Source organism: Scyliorhinus canicula, chromosome 11, assembly GCF_902713615.1.
Source record: "Scyliorhinus canicula chromosome 11, sScyCan1.1, whole genome shotgun sequence".
Taxonomy (NCBI): Eukaryota; Metazoa; Chordata; class Chondrichthyes; order Carcharhiniformes; family Scyliorhinidae; genus Scyliorhinus; species Scyliorhinus canicula.
Window position 1 is genome coordinate 97,858,198 of NC_052156.1, and position 14,188 is coordinate 97,872,385.

The 14,188-nt window shown below is 48.4% G+C and overlaps 1 protein-coding gene across 1 annotated transcript in view; it reads right to left on the minus strand.

The window, feature by feature from the left end:
* Positions 1-14,188, minus strand: part of LOC119973215 (mitochondrial 10-formyltetrahydrofolate dehydrogenase-like) — a 265,097-nt gene that overhangs the window by 239,053 nt on the left and 11,856 nt on the right.

Sequence of the window (14,188 nt, forward strand, 5' to 3'; positions counted from 1 at the left end):
CCGGCTTCAGGTGATTGTCTGTGTGGAGTTTGCACTTTCTCTCAGTGTCTGCATGGGTTTCCTCCAGGTACTCCGGTTTCCTCCCACAGTCCAAATATGTGCAAGTTAGGTGGACCGGTCATATTATATTGCCCCTTAATGTCCAAAAGGTTAGGTGGGGTTACAGGGATAGGTGGAGGCGTGGGCTTAAGTAGGGTGCAATTTCCAAGGGCCAGTGCAGACGCAATGGACTGAATGTTCTCCTTCTGCACTGTAAATTCTATGATTCTGTGATCCCGATTTTGGTGCGAAGGTCCACCATACCCAGGACAGAACGGAGGCGGATGCATGCCGATGGACACCCTAGTGCACGTTCGCCCCTGGAGATTCGGTGCACATCCGAGATTTCAGCCACAGGGCCGCATGGATCCGGGTGTCGTGTTGTCCAAAACTGGACCGGTCTCCTATCAAGTGCGCACACAGGGCCACAAGTCCAATCGGCACATGTACACCTCCGTGGCAACATGGCAGATGCGGCAGCTCCCCTTCTGGAGACACCAATCCCGTCTTGTCCGCTGCCTTTGTTGCCACTACTGTCACTGCCACCACCAAAGCCCCTGGCTCTGCCAACCATCGAGGGTCTGGACGCTGAATCGCTGGAAGAAGACACGCCCAGGTCCAATTCAGAGTTGGACATAGACATCCTGCTGCCACCAGAGACACCCGTGCCAAGTCCCGAGACAGCACCAATGGCACCGACACTGCCCAAGCATTCTTTGCGCAAATGTTGCCGCCCAATCCGGTATATGCCTCCAGGTGCAATACGGACAACACCCGAGCACTGTCACCGGGCAAAGAGGACGAGGGGACTGCACACCAGTCCATGGACATTACTCCAGATTTTGGGGAGGGGGGAAAAGAGAAGTATTATAACCCCCATGGAGGTCACCGGATAAGGACCATCCGGTTTCCCATTACCTCCACACAATACGGTAACGGGAAAAGGATTCCCCTTAACAAGGGGAGCCGTCACTTGTATAAAAACTGCACCGAGTGCAGGTCGGGGAACGAAATCCTTAGGATTTGGAGATGTATTGTGTTGCTACTAGACCTTTATCCCCTATTGTTATGGGCCAGGGTTTAGAGAACCCCAAAGTGTATTATGGAGTTCACTTGACCCACGACTTTTAATAGATTGTGGTTATTTTGGAACACACGGGCTTACTCTGCAGGTGTAATACAACAGTGTTTATTTATGAAACCAGTTAACATTTTATAAACCCACAGTAAACATCTTAACAACTATCAACACCAATAAATCCCCAAAGAATACAGTCCTTGAAAGATAACCCTTAATAAATATCCAAATAAAATCCAGAAGACAAAAGACCCTTTTTAACACAGAGATCAGGTTTAAATTCTCTACTGAGAGCAGTTATCACTTTGAAATCCTCCAAATGAACAGTCTTTAGCTTGTAGAGATATCCATGCACATCTGCTGGCTTTCACTGCAGTTTTTCTCTCTGAAAACGAAACTAAACATACTCTGGAGCAAACAGCCTAAAGCTAAAGTAAAGCAGAGCGACAGGCAAGCTCCACCCACAGTCTGACATCACTGATAAATACTCATTTCTTAATGGTACTCTCACATGACACTATTTTCCACCTGCCATTTATGCGTGCTATTGTATGCAGATTCTACAAGTTATTAGTTTAAATAATGGAGGCACTTGTTTTTAAAAAGCGATGCTGTCTTTTAAGACCTGAGCTGATTTGTTTCAAATCACTAGCTTTTGCAGCACTGCTCCTTCTTCAGGTGAATGAAGAGGCAGTCAAATTTGCCAGATGATGCTTTGAATGTTAGCATTTGCAGGTAATTAAGTCGTTACAGATCCAGAGAGAGGGGTAACCCCAGGTTAAAGAGGTGTGAATTGTCTCAAGCCAGGACAGTTGGTAGGATTTTGCAAGCCCAGGCTAGATGGTGGGGGATGAATGTAATGCAACATGAATCCAAGGTCCCAGTTGAGGACGCAGTCATGTGTGCGGAACTTGGCTATAAGTTTCTGGTCGGCGTGTTGCGCGTCCTTGGTGTAGCCACCGAAGTTGGCCACTTCCCGACATAAAATGGAACATTGAGTTGCATGCAGGGAAAATTGGACAATGATAGAGAGGCAAGCAGGTTGCAGAACCTCTCTGTGGATTCTGTCTGTAAAGAAACCAGACAGCATAGAAACTAACAAGCTTCACATATTAATTGAGCGATTCCCGGTGATTCTCAGGCACAATGGACACAACAATTAGAAGAGATTGAAACATTCTATAGCAGGTCAGACATCCCGGCGCCAGTGGAGTCTGAAACAAAAGGACACAAACAAGGTAGAAAGAACCGCCCAGTGATCGAGGAACAGCCCTGTTATTGGGGAAATTCAAATCAATCGATTGGGAAGAGACCCAATCGATTGCAAGTTTATAGAGGGTCCGCCCAGATGGGCGTGAAACCCAAAACAGTATAAGACAGAGACCCCGACCCCAGCTCTCTCTCTTAGCCAGCCCTCCCAGCAGAACACCTTTGCAGCAGTTCTCCAGGAACTTGGACGTGAGAAGGAGAGGCCTGGCCAATTGCTACACCGACAAGTGTCATACAACGCACGCTACGAGAGTAGATACTCCTGCCCCCTTTAGTCCACGCCAACTGGAAGCCTACGGATCCAGGACAAAGCAAGAGGCCATTGTTCCCTGATCCGGCCGTTCCCTTATTCCAGATAAGTATTGGCCTAGTAGTGGTAGGAATAGTTTAGTCTTAGTTTTATATGCATGAGTAGCAAATAACTGTGTAACAATAAACGTGTCTTGTTTGAACTTACTAACTGGTGTATTGAGTCATTGATCTGAACTTGAACTTGAATCTTGTGGCGGTATCATAAATATACCTGGCGACTCTAGAGTTTAGGAATAAAACAGAGCCAATTGAGTGTAAAGCACACTCACCCAGAACGAGCAACATTGGAGAACACTTATCTGGAGATCAGAGGCTGAATGCCCTTGACTGTTGAAGTGTTCCCCGGCTGGAAGGGAACGTTCCTGCCTGGCGATTGTCGCGCGATGTCCGTTCATCCGGTGTCGCAGCGTCTGCATAGTCTCACCAATGTACCACGCTTCGGGACATCCTTTCCTGCAGTCTATGAGCATACACGTACGCAGAATCGCTGAGCAGAAACGTATCGCCAAGTTCTGCACACATGAGTACGGCCTCAACCGGGACCTTGGATTCATGTTGCATTACACTCACCCCCCACCATCTTGCCTGGGCTTGCAAAATCCAACCACTGTCCTGGTTTGAGACAATTCACACCTCTTTAACCTGGGATTACCCCTCTCTCTGGATCTGTAAAGACTTATTTACCTACAAATGCTCGCATTCAAAGCATCATCTGGCATCTTTGACTTTATGTATATATATGTTTTTGGAACCTACCTCTTCATTCACCTGAGGAAGGAGCAGTGCTCCGAAAGCTAGTGATTCGAAACAACCCTATTGGACTTTAACCTGCTGTTGTAAGACTTCTTACGGAGTTCCTCAGGGTAGTGTAAACAGTAAACCGGAAACGTAAACAGCGCCCTGGACCTCGCTAGCGCCCTGGACCCCGCCAGACGCAACCACATACCTTCCACAAGGGCTGACGTCTCCCATCGGATCCCAGGATCATCCAGCAGCAGCCGCCGACCGAGGAAGCGAGGGAAACGCAGCGCTCTGCAGGTTAGACTGAAGCCACGCGGTTTCAAGACCCCTCTCCCCAGCGTACTCCTGGCAAACGTCCAAGCGATTGAAAACAAGCTGGATGAACTTAACGCCAGACTTACCTCTCAGAGGGAAGTAAGAGACTACTGTGTGCTCTGTTTCACAGAGACATGGCTCACCCCCGCCTCACCGGACTGTGCCATACAACCTGAAGGCTTCTCTATTCACCGGGCGGCCCGCACGGCATCTTCAGGCAAAGCGAAGGGTGGAGGGGTTTGCCTCCTCATCAACTCCTCCTGGTGCTTGGATGTGGTGACCCTGGCGACCTACTGCTCCCCAGGCCTGGAATACTTGACCGTAAAGTGCCGCCCATACTATCTTCCACGTGAGTTCACTTCAGCCATTATCACAGCAGTCTACATCCAAGCCCAGGCAGAAGTGAGGAAGGCACTGGATGAACTGTACACAGTCATAAACAACTATGAAACAGAACACCCGGAGGCCTTGTTCATTGTGTCCGGAGACTTCAACAAAGCCAACCTCAAGAGTGTACTGCCAAAATTCCACCAGCACATTTCCTGTCCCACCAGGGGCGACAACACTCTTGACAACTGCTACTCAAAAATCAAGGGCGCCTACCGTTCCATCCCCCGACCGCACTTTGGGAAATCAGACCATAAGACTGTGCTCCTTCTCCCGGCTTACAAGCAGAAACTCAAGCGAGAGAATCCAGCTAAGAAGGTTATGCAGTGCTGGTCCGAGGAGACAGAAGAGCTCTTACGTGACTGCTTAGAGACAGTGGATTGGTCCATATTTAAGAACTCAGCGACTGACTTAAATGAGTATGCCACCACAGTCACAGACTTCATCAGCAAATGTGTGGACGACTGTGTGCCAAAGAAAGCAGTACGTGCATTCCCCAACCGGAAACCATGGCTCAACCGCGAGATTGACTCCCTACTGAAGGACAGATCTGAGACGTTCAAGGTAGACGACCCTGTCCTATGCAAGAAATCCAGGTACGACCTCCGCAAAGCCATCCGAGATGCCAAGAGAGAATATCAAACTAAGCTAGAGTCACAGACAGACTCTCGGCGGTTGTGGCAAGGACTAAACAACATAACGGGCTACAAAGCAAAGCCGAGCAGTATCTCTGGCAGCAGCCAATGAACTTAATGCATTCTATGCTCGGTTTGAGCAGGTAACCAACAATCCGCTGTCGAGTGCCCCAGCAGCCCATAATTCACCCATACCCACCAACACAGTTTCCGAAGTCAGATCGGCCTTCCTGAAAGTGAACCCACGGAAGGCGATGAGCCCGGACGGGATCCCTGGTCGTGCACTCAGAGCCTGCGCATACCAGCTGGCAGAGGTATTCACAGACATCTTTAACCTATCCCTACTCCACTCCGAGGTCCCCACCTGCTTCAAGAAAACCACCATCATACCGGTACCAAAGAAGGATCAGGCAACATGCCTCAATGACTACCGCCCGGTGGCCCTGACGTCAGTTGTAATTAAGTGCTTCGAGAGGCTGATCATGAAGCGCATCACCTCCATACTCCCGGAATGCCTTGACCCACTTCAATTCGCATACCTTCGCAACCGGTCAACATCAGACGCCATTTCCCTGGCCCTACACTCATCCCTAGAGCATCTCGAAAACAAGGACTCCTACATCAGACTCCTATTTATTGACTACAGCTCCGGCTTCAACACCATAATCCCAGCCAAGCTCATGTCAAAGCTCCAAAACCTAGGACTTGGCTCTCCACTCTGCAACCGGATCCTTGACTTTCTGACCAACAGACCACAATCAGTAAGAATGAACACCAACACCTCCTCCACAATAGTCCTCAATACCGGTGCCCCGCAAGGCTGCGTACTTAGCCCCCGACTCTACTCCCTGTACACACACGACTGCGTGGCAAAACTTGGTTCCAACTCCATCTACAAGTTTGCTGACGATACGACCATAGTGGGCCGGATCTCGAATAACGACAAGTCCGAATACAGGAGGGAGATAGAGAACCTAGTGGAGTGGTGTAACGACAACAATCTCTCCCTCAATGCCAGCAAAACTAAAGAGCTGGTCATCGACTTCAGGAAGCAAAGTACTATACAGCATCAACGGGGCCGAGGTGGAGATGGTTAGCAGTTTCAAGTTCCTTGCGGTCCTGGGCCGAGCAGTTGCCATACCAGGCTGTGATGCAGCCCGATAGGATGCTTTCTATAGTGCATCTGTAAAAGTTGGTAAGGGTTAATGTGGACATGTCGAATTTCCTTAGTTTCCTGAGGATCCCTCCCACCCGGCTTACTCACTTTTCCAACTTCTTCCATCGGGCAGGAGATACAGAAGTCTGAGAACACGCACGAACAGACTCAAAAACAGCTTCTTCCCCACTGTCACCAGACTCCTAAATGCCCCTTATTGACTGACCTCATTAACGCTACACTCTGTATGCTTCAACCGATGCCAATGCTTATGTAGTTACATTGTATATCTTGTGTTGCCCTATTATGTATTTTCTTGAATTTTGTTTAATTCCCTTTTCTTCCATGTACTGAATGATCTGTTGAGCTGCTTGCAGAAAAATACTTTTCACTGTACCTCGGTACACGTGACAATAAACAAATCCAATCCAATCCAATCCAATCTTCTCTAAGGGGACATAGGGAACATAGCTTTAAATTGAGGGGTGGTAGCTATAGGACAGATGTCAGAGGCAGTTTCTTTACTCAGAGAGTAGTAGGGGTGTGGAACGCCCTGCCTGCAACAGTAGTAGACTCGCCAACTTTAAGGGCATTTAAGTGGTCACTGGATAGACATATGGATGAAAATGGAATAGTGTAGGTCAGATAGGCTTCAGATGGTTTCACAGGTCGGCGCAACATCGAGGGCCGAAGGGCCCGTACTGCGCTGTGATGTTCTATGTTCTAACCACAGGAAATCGTACAGGTCACCCAACAAAGCCACTACCCCGGTGGCGATGCCAACCGCCACTCCAGCAAAATTGACCGCCCTGCAATGAGAGAGGTGAAGACCATGACATCAGCGTTCCTCCTCTCCATGAGTTCCGACTTCTCTGAACCCCAAATATTGCCACCAAAGGGTCTGGGTCCACCTCCTCCTCCACTACCCTAGCTGAGACCATGAACACTCCCGCACAGAATCTTCCCAATTTTTCTTAACCCCAAAACATGTGCGCGTGATTCGCTGGCCCCTGCCCACACCTCTCACACTCATCTGCTACCCCCTGAAAGAACCCACTCATTCTCGTCCGAGTCATATGTACCCTATGCACCACCTTAAACTGTATCAGGCTCATCCTTGCACAAGAGCAGGTCCCTTTAACCCGACGCAGTGCCTCACTCCATTGATCTCACCTCCCAATTCCGCTTCCCATTTCTCCTTGATTTTCACCACCCGCTCACCTCCCTGCTCTCCAGGCCACTTGTATATATCCCCAATTTTTCTCTCCCCTTCCACATCCGGAAGCAGCAGTCGCTCCAGCAGGCAAGTTACATTTACAGCGCACAAGTGCCAACCAATGACCATCTCCCCCAAGAGAGGATCTAACCACTACCCACTGACATTCAACGGCATTACCATCACTGAATACCACACAATTAACATCCTGGGGGTTACCATTGATCAGAAATTGAACTGGACTAGCCACATTAATACTGTGGCTACCAAGGCAGGTCAAAAGCAAGGAATCCTGCGAGTCACTCACCTCCTGACACCCCGCCCCCCTCCCCCAATGCCTGCCCAGCATCTAAAAAGCACAAGTCAGGAGTGTAATGGTATACTCTCCACTTGCCTGAATGAGTGCAGCTCCAAGAACACTCAAGAAGCTCAACACCATCCAGGACAAAGCAGCCTTATTGATTGCTCCTCCTTCCACAAACATTCAAACCCTCCACCACCGACGAACAGTGGCAGCCGTGTGGTACCATCTACAAGATGCACTGCAGTAACTCACCAAGGTTCCTTCGAAAACCACGGCCACTACCATCCAGAAGGAATAGAGCAGCAAATACATGGGAGCCCCGCCACCTGGAGGTTCCCCTCCAAGTTGACTTGGAAATGCATCGCCGTTCCTTCACTGTCGCTGGGACAACATCCTGGAACTCCCTGCCTAACAGCACAGTGGTATGTAAGGTCAGCCTGGCTAGAACAGGTCTCCAGAGAGAAAGGACTGGTGAAGCCTAAGCCTCCTGTGTGAGTATATACATTTCCGTTATGACCAAACCAGTACTGTACTTTTACTAACTGATTCCATTGCCTTTACTAAACTTGCGATGAGGATCAACAGGAAGCTATCAATGTGCACCTGCACTCTGCCACCTGCTGCTGCTTTCGTTCGATTGGGATTGAGTTACGCCTTGCCCACTCACTAAGCCTCTGTTTGGAAGGTAAGATGATTTTGATCTCCGATAAGAGTCATAGAACCACATAATTTACTGTGAAGGAGGCCATTTGGCCCATCAAGTCCGCACCGGCCCTTGGAAAGAGCACCCTACTTAAGCCCACGCCTCCACCCTATCCCTATAACCCAGTAAACCCCACCTAACCGTTTGGACACTAAGGGGCAATTTAGCACGGCCAATCCACCTAACCTGCACATCTTTGGACTGTGGGTCTAACCCAGAGCACCCAGAGGAAACCCACGCAGACAAGGGGAGAAAGTGCAAACTCCACACAGTACTCAAGGCCAGAATTGAACCCGGGATCCTGGGGCTGTGAGACAGCAGTGCTAACCATGTGCCACCGTGCCGCAAAACTTAGACTACCCAATTTGTTTTTTCCAATTAAGGGGCAATTTAGCGTGACCAATCCACCCACCTTGCACATCTTTTGGATTGTGGGGATGAGACCCACACAGACAATGCCTATAAACATGTGCCTCGGCCATATTGGGGAATGTAAAATATGTATGCCGGTTAAAGGGGGTGGCCACAGTTGTTATTATGAAGATGCTTACCTGTAAATATACATGTTAATTTTTGCGTGTTTTTTTTCTAATAATTTGTAATTTGTTGGATATATAATGTGAAAACTCAATAAAAAACATTTCCAAAAAAAAATGACTGGCTCCACCGGCTGTGCCTTGACTGGTCACTGATACTCCAGGTGGAATCTGGGGTTTGCAGGCTGCTATGGAAGTTCCCTGATATTTTGGGCCAGGCCTCGGAGGTCAAAAGGGGCCGTAGCGTAGATCCGGGTGGACCCGCAAGCTGAACCATGTTTCTTCTGAGTTCTTTCGGTCTCTAACATGTGGGAAAGATCGAGGAGGAATTGAGGCATTTGGAATCATTTGACTGTTCCAGTTCGCCGACTGGGTGACGCCGGTGATACTGGTCATGAAACCCAGCCAGTTCACTTGTGTGGGGATTAAAGGCTCACCCTCAATATGGCATCTTGTCTTGATCGTTACCCACTCCCCGTATTGAGGACATCTATACCACGTTGGAGTGAGGTTCTACCTTTACTAAACTGGACATAAGCAACACATACTTTTAGCTTGAGCTTCACAAAGCCTCCAGAAAGTTTGTCACAATCAATACCCACAAAGGCTTGTATGAATATACTAGTCTCCCATTCAGCATCACTTCAGTCTATGCCATCTTTCAGCATATAATGGTGGGGATTCTACTCGGCCTTTTGGGTCACTGTCTGTGCAGAGTCTGCACGTTCTCCCCTTGTCTGTATGGGTTTTCTCCGGGTGTTCCGGTTTCCTCCCACAAGTCCCCAAAGACGTGCTGATAGGTAATTTGGACATTATGAATTCTCTCTTTGTGTACCTGAACAGTCATTTGTCATTTGAGTTACAGGTTTTATGAAATATCTTTCCTTTTTGGGCCTGGTTAATCAATTATGAGCACTTCCTGCTGAATTATGCCGCCATCTAGGCCCCTCACCATTGGTTGCTGTAGAAGGACAGGACCTGGAGATGGGGCACAGCACAAGACTAGGTTTTCAAATCAGTAATGCGAGCATTGGTCTCCTCCAAAGTTCTCACGCATTACGCCACCAGGCTCTTATATCTGATATGCGGCACCTCGCCTTATGAGACTGGTGCGGTGCTTTCACAAGCCACGGGTAACGGCCTCGATCGGCCCATCGCTAATGCTTCTAGAAGGCTGACAGCAGCGGAGCGCAACTATGTTCATATTGAAACGGTGGGCTTGGCGGTCATCTTCGGGGTCAAGTTCTTTCACCAGTATGTATATGCTTGTCATTTTTTTCTTATAACTCACCACAGACCACTGCTGGACCTATTTTGGGAGGACACAGTGATACCATTGATTGCCTTGGGCCACATACCGAGGCGAATCAATATTCTTTTGAGCACCGAAACTTCGATTGCGCATGCAGAGACCTTGAGTCACCTCCCTTTGCCAGAGCAAGCAGTCGACACTCTCTAGGCTTGCAAAGTCATGACGATCCTTAATTTCATGGACTCCTTGCTGGAGACAGCTACATGCATCCACCACTGGATGGAGTATGATCCCATTCTATCCAAAGTTCGACATTTGTTTCTGACCAGTGGCCCACGTCAACAACTCCCAGTGGAGCTGAAGGCTTTTTCAACGAAGGTGGCAGAATTAGCTGTGAAGTACAGGGTCCTACTCTGGGGTATCAGAGTTGTCATTCCTGAGAAAGGGAGGTGGCTAATCCTCAATGAGCTTCATCCTGGAGGAACCAAAATGAAAATATTGGCCCAGAGCTATGTCTGGTGCCCCGGTGTAGATTCGGACATTGAGTTGCTCTGTCAATGCTGCACCATCTGTCAGGCCCATCAAAAAATCCCAGCAGCAACACCCCTACATCCACAGGATTGGCCTGGGCATTTCTGGGCCCCGGTTCATGCAGCTTCGCCGGGCCGTTTATGGGCCCTATGTTCCTGGTGATAGTGGATGCGCTTTCGAAATGGTTGGAAGTGCATCGAATGTTGTCGATCACCTCCCATGTTACCATCAACCGACTAGGTGCCTCTTTTTCCACACACGGTTTGCCAGAGGTTGTGGATAACGGGGTCATGTTCACTAGCAAGGAGTTGGCGGCCTTCACGAAGTTGAACGGTATCCGACATGTCCGCACAGCACCCTATGGACAGGCGGATGTACTGTCCATACTGTCAAATGAGGCCTAAAAAAAGTCTGCTGGTTTGGTGGACACCAAGCTGTCTCAATTGTTTTTCGCATAACGCACCACTCTGCCTGGAGTTATGGAAGTGGCCCAAGTTGTTGATGGATCATCGTCTTCGCACCTGTTTGGGCAAATTGTTCCCCAACACGGCATTAAAGTGCGTCGTTTGCAAGGACGTTGTCCCATGGGGGAGGGCCATTTCACCTGCAGATCTCAGTTAGCAACTTTGGTGAAGGTCCACGCTCGCTTCCAGGGTAATCGTTCAACAAACTGGTCCAGTCCCAGATCAGGTCCTTATACGCGGCCAACTAATGAAGAGCCATCTTGATCACGTTTGTGCCCATTCATCTGCACCTCCTCCATACTCTTGGCGGTTCCTGCTTACAACCCGACCGACCACCTGGATACATTTTTCTGAATGATCCCACGCTATTGCCAACTGCATCACCTCCGCTGCCTGCTCAATTACGGCTGTCTTTATCTCCTCAGGGTACCAAAATGCCTAATGTGTGGTCCTCAGATTCCAATATGGATACGCAGAACCCAAAAGTTTCCAACCTGGATGTCGTCGTTCAGCCACCACCTGCAGGGTCTCCACCCCGGTTTCCAGCCGAAAGTATCGTTCCCCGGCTCGTTATATTCCAGCTTCTCCAGTTCCGCCACAGAGGTGCCAAGTGCCTAGGCAGAAGTGTATACGCCACCCGCAGCCAGAGCCGGATTCTTCTGTTTCTTCATTGTCATTAGTCTACGTCACCTTTTCATTGTCTTCTCGTCACCTTTATCATCATTGTCTTTCTGAGGGAGTCTTAGGACTGGGAAAGGAGAGGGGGGGGGGGGAAGGAGTAATATCCCGAATGCAGCACACGCGACAGGTTTGATGAGGCTCGAGGAGTATATACTCCCCCGTAAACACGGGAGGGTCTGATGTATCCAAGTTTGGCCTGGCTAGAAAAGGCCTCCAAAGAGAAAGGACCAGTGAAGCCTAAACAGGTCCTGCGTGTGTGTTTACACTTCCATTGTGAATAGACCGGTACTTTACTTTTACTCGACTGATTCTGTTGCCTTTACTAAAAAAGCAACCAGGAAGACAGAGGGGATAGCAAAACTGAATTATGAGAAGCGAATGTGCTGAATGGGCAGATGGCAACAGAAAAAAGGGAGTTGAGAGGTAATAAGATCATTGAGCAGGATGTCTGTAATCTAGCCCAAAAGCCCTCCAGTATATCTACACTCATCTAATTCTGGTGTCTTGGTAACCCTCATTTTCACTGCTCCACTACTGGGATCCATGCCTTCAACTGCCTTGTCCTACGCTCTGGAATCCCCCCTTATATCTCTCCACCTCCCTTTGCCCATTTAAGTCTCCTTAAAACTTACCTATTGACCAATCATAGAATCCCTACAGTGCAGAAGGAAGCCATTCGGCCCAACAGGTCTACACCGACTCTCTGAAAGAGCACCCTACTTAGACGGACTCCACCGCCCTATCTCCATAATCCCACATAACCTTTGATCACTACGGGGCAATTTATATAGAACATAGAACAGTACAGCACAGAACATGCTCTTCGGCCCTTAATGTTGTGCCGCTATTGTCCGAAACCAAGATCAAGCTATCCCACTCCCTGTCATTCTGGTGTGTTTCATGTGCCTATCCAATAACCGCTTGAAAGTTCCTAAAGTGTCCAACTCCACTATCACAGCAAGCAGTCCATTCCACACCCTAACCACTCTCTGAGTAAAGAACCTACCTTGGATATCCCTCCTATATCTCCCACCCTGAATCTTATAGTTAGGCCCCCTTGTAACAGCTACATCCACCCGAGGAAATAGTCTCTGAACATCCACTCTATCTATCCCCCTCATCATCTTATAAACCTCTATTAAGTCATCTCTCATCCTCCTCTGTTCCAAAGAGAAAACCCGAGCTCCCTCAACCTTTCCTCATAAGACATATGCTGCAAACCAGCGCAGCATCCTGGTAAATCTCCTTTGCACCCTTTCCAATGCTTCCACATCCTTCCTATAACGAGGTGACCAGAACTGCACACAATACTCCAAATGTGGTCTCACCAGGGTCATGTATAGTTGCTAGGTTCTGTGCTAGTGCATGAGTCACAGAAAGTTGGTTTACAGGTGCAACAGGTGATTAAGAAGGCAAATGGAGTTTTGGTCTTCATTGCCAGAGGGGTGGAGTTTAAGACTAGGGAGGTTATGCTGCAATTGTATAAGGTGTTAGTGAGGCCACACCTGGAGTATTGTGTTCAGTTTTGGTCTCCTTACTTGAGAAAGGACCTGGAGGGTGTGCAGAGGAGATTCACTCGGTTAATCCCAGAGTTGAAGGAGTTGGATTACGAGGAGAGGTTGAGTAGACTGGGACTGTACTCATTGGAATTTAGAAGGATGAGGGGGGATCTTATAGAAACATATAAAATTATGAAGGGAATAGATAGGATAGATGCGGGCAGGTTGTTTCCACTGGCGGGTGAAAGCAGAACTAGGGGGCATAGCCTCAAAATAAGGGGAAGTAGATTTAGGACTGAGTTTAGTAGGAACGTCTTCACCCAAAGGGTTGTGAATCTATGGAATTCCTTGCCCAGTGAAGCAGTTGAGGCTCCTTCATTAAATGTTTTTAAGGTAAAGATAGATAGTTTTTTGAAGAATAAAGGGATTAAGGATTATGGTGTTCGGGCCAGAAAGTGTAGCTGAGTCCACAAAAGATCAGCCATGATCTCACTGAATGGTGGAGCAAGCTCGAGGGGACAGATGGCCTACTCCTGCTCCTAGTTCTTATGTTCTTAAGTACACGCAGTATTTGTTCCTTGAACAAGCTCCACTTTTCATTTGTGCCTTTCCCTGACAGTTTCTGTTCCCATCTTATGCTCCTTAATTCTTGCCTAATCGCATCATAATTACCCCTCCCCCAATTATAAACCTTGCCCTGCCGTATGGCCCTATCCCTCTTCATTGCAATAGTGAAAGATACCGAATTCTGGTCACTATCTCCAAAGTGCTCTCCCACAAACAAATCTAACACTTGGCCCGGTTCATTACCCAGTACCAAATCCAATGTGGCTCCTCCTCTTGTTGGCCTATCCGCATATTGTGTCAGGAAACCCTCGTGCGCACACTGTACAAAAACTGCCCCATCCGAACTGTTTGACCTATCGATGTTCCAATCAATATTTGGAAAGTTAAAGTCACCCATGACAACTACCCTGAGACCTCTACACCTATCCATAATCTGTTTCGCAATTTCTTCCTCCACATCTCTATTACTATTTGGAGGCCTATAGAAAACTCCTAACAATGTG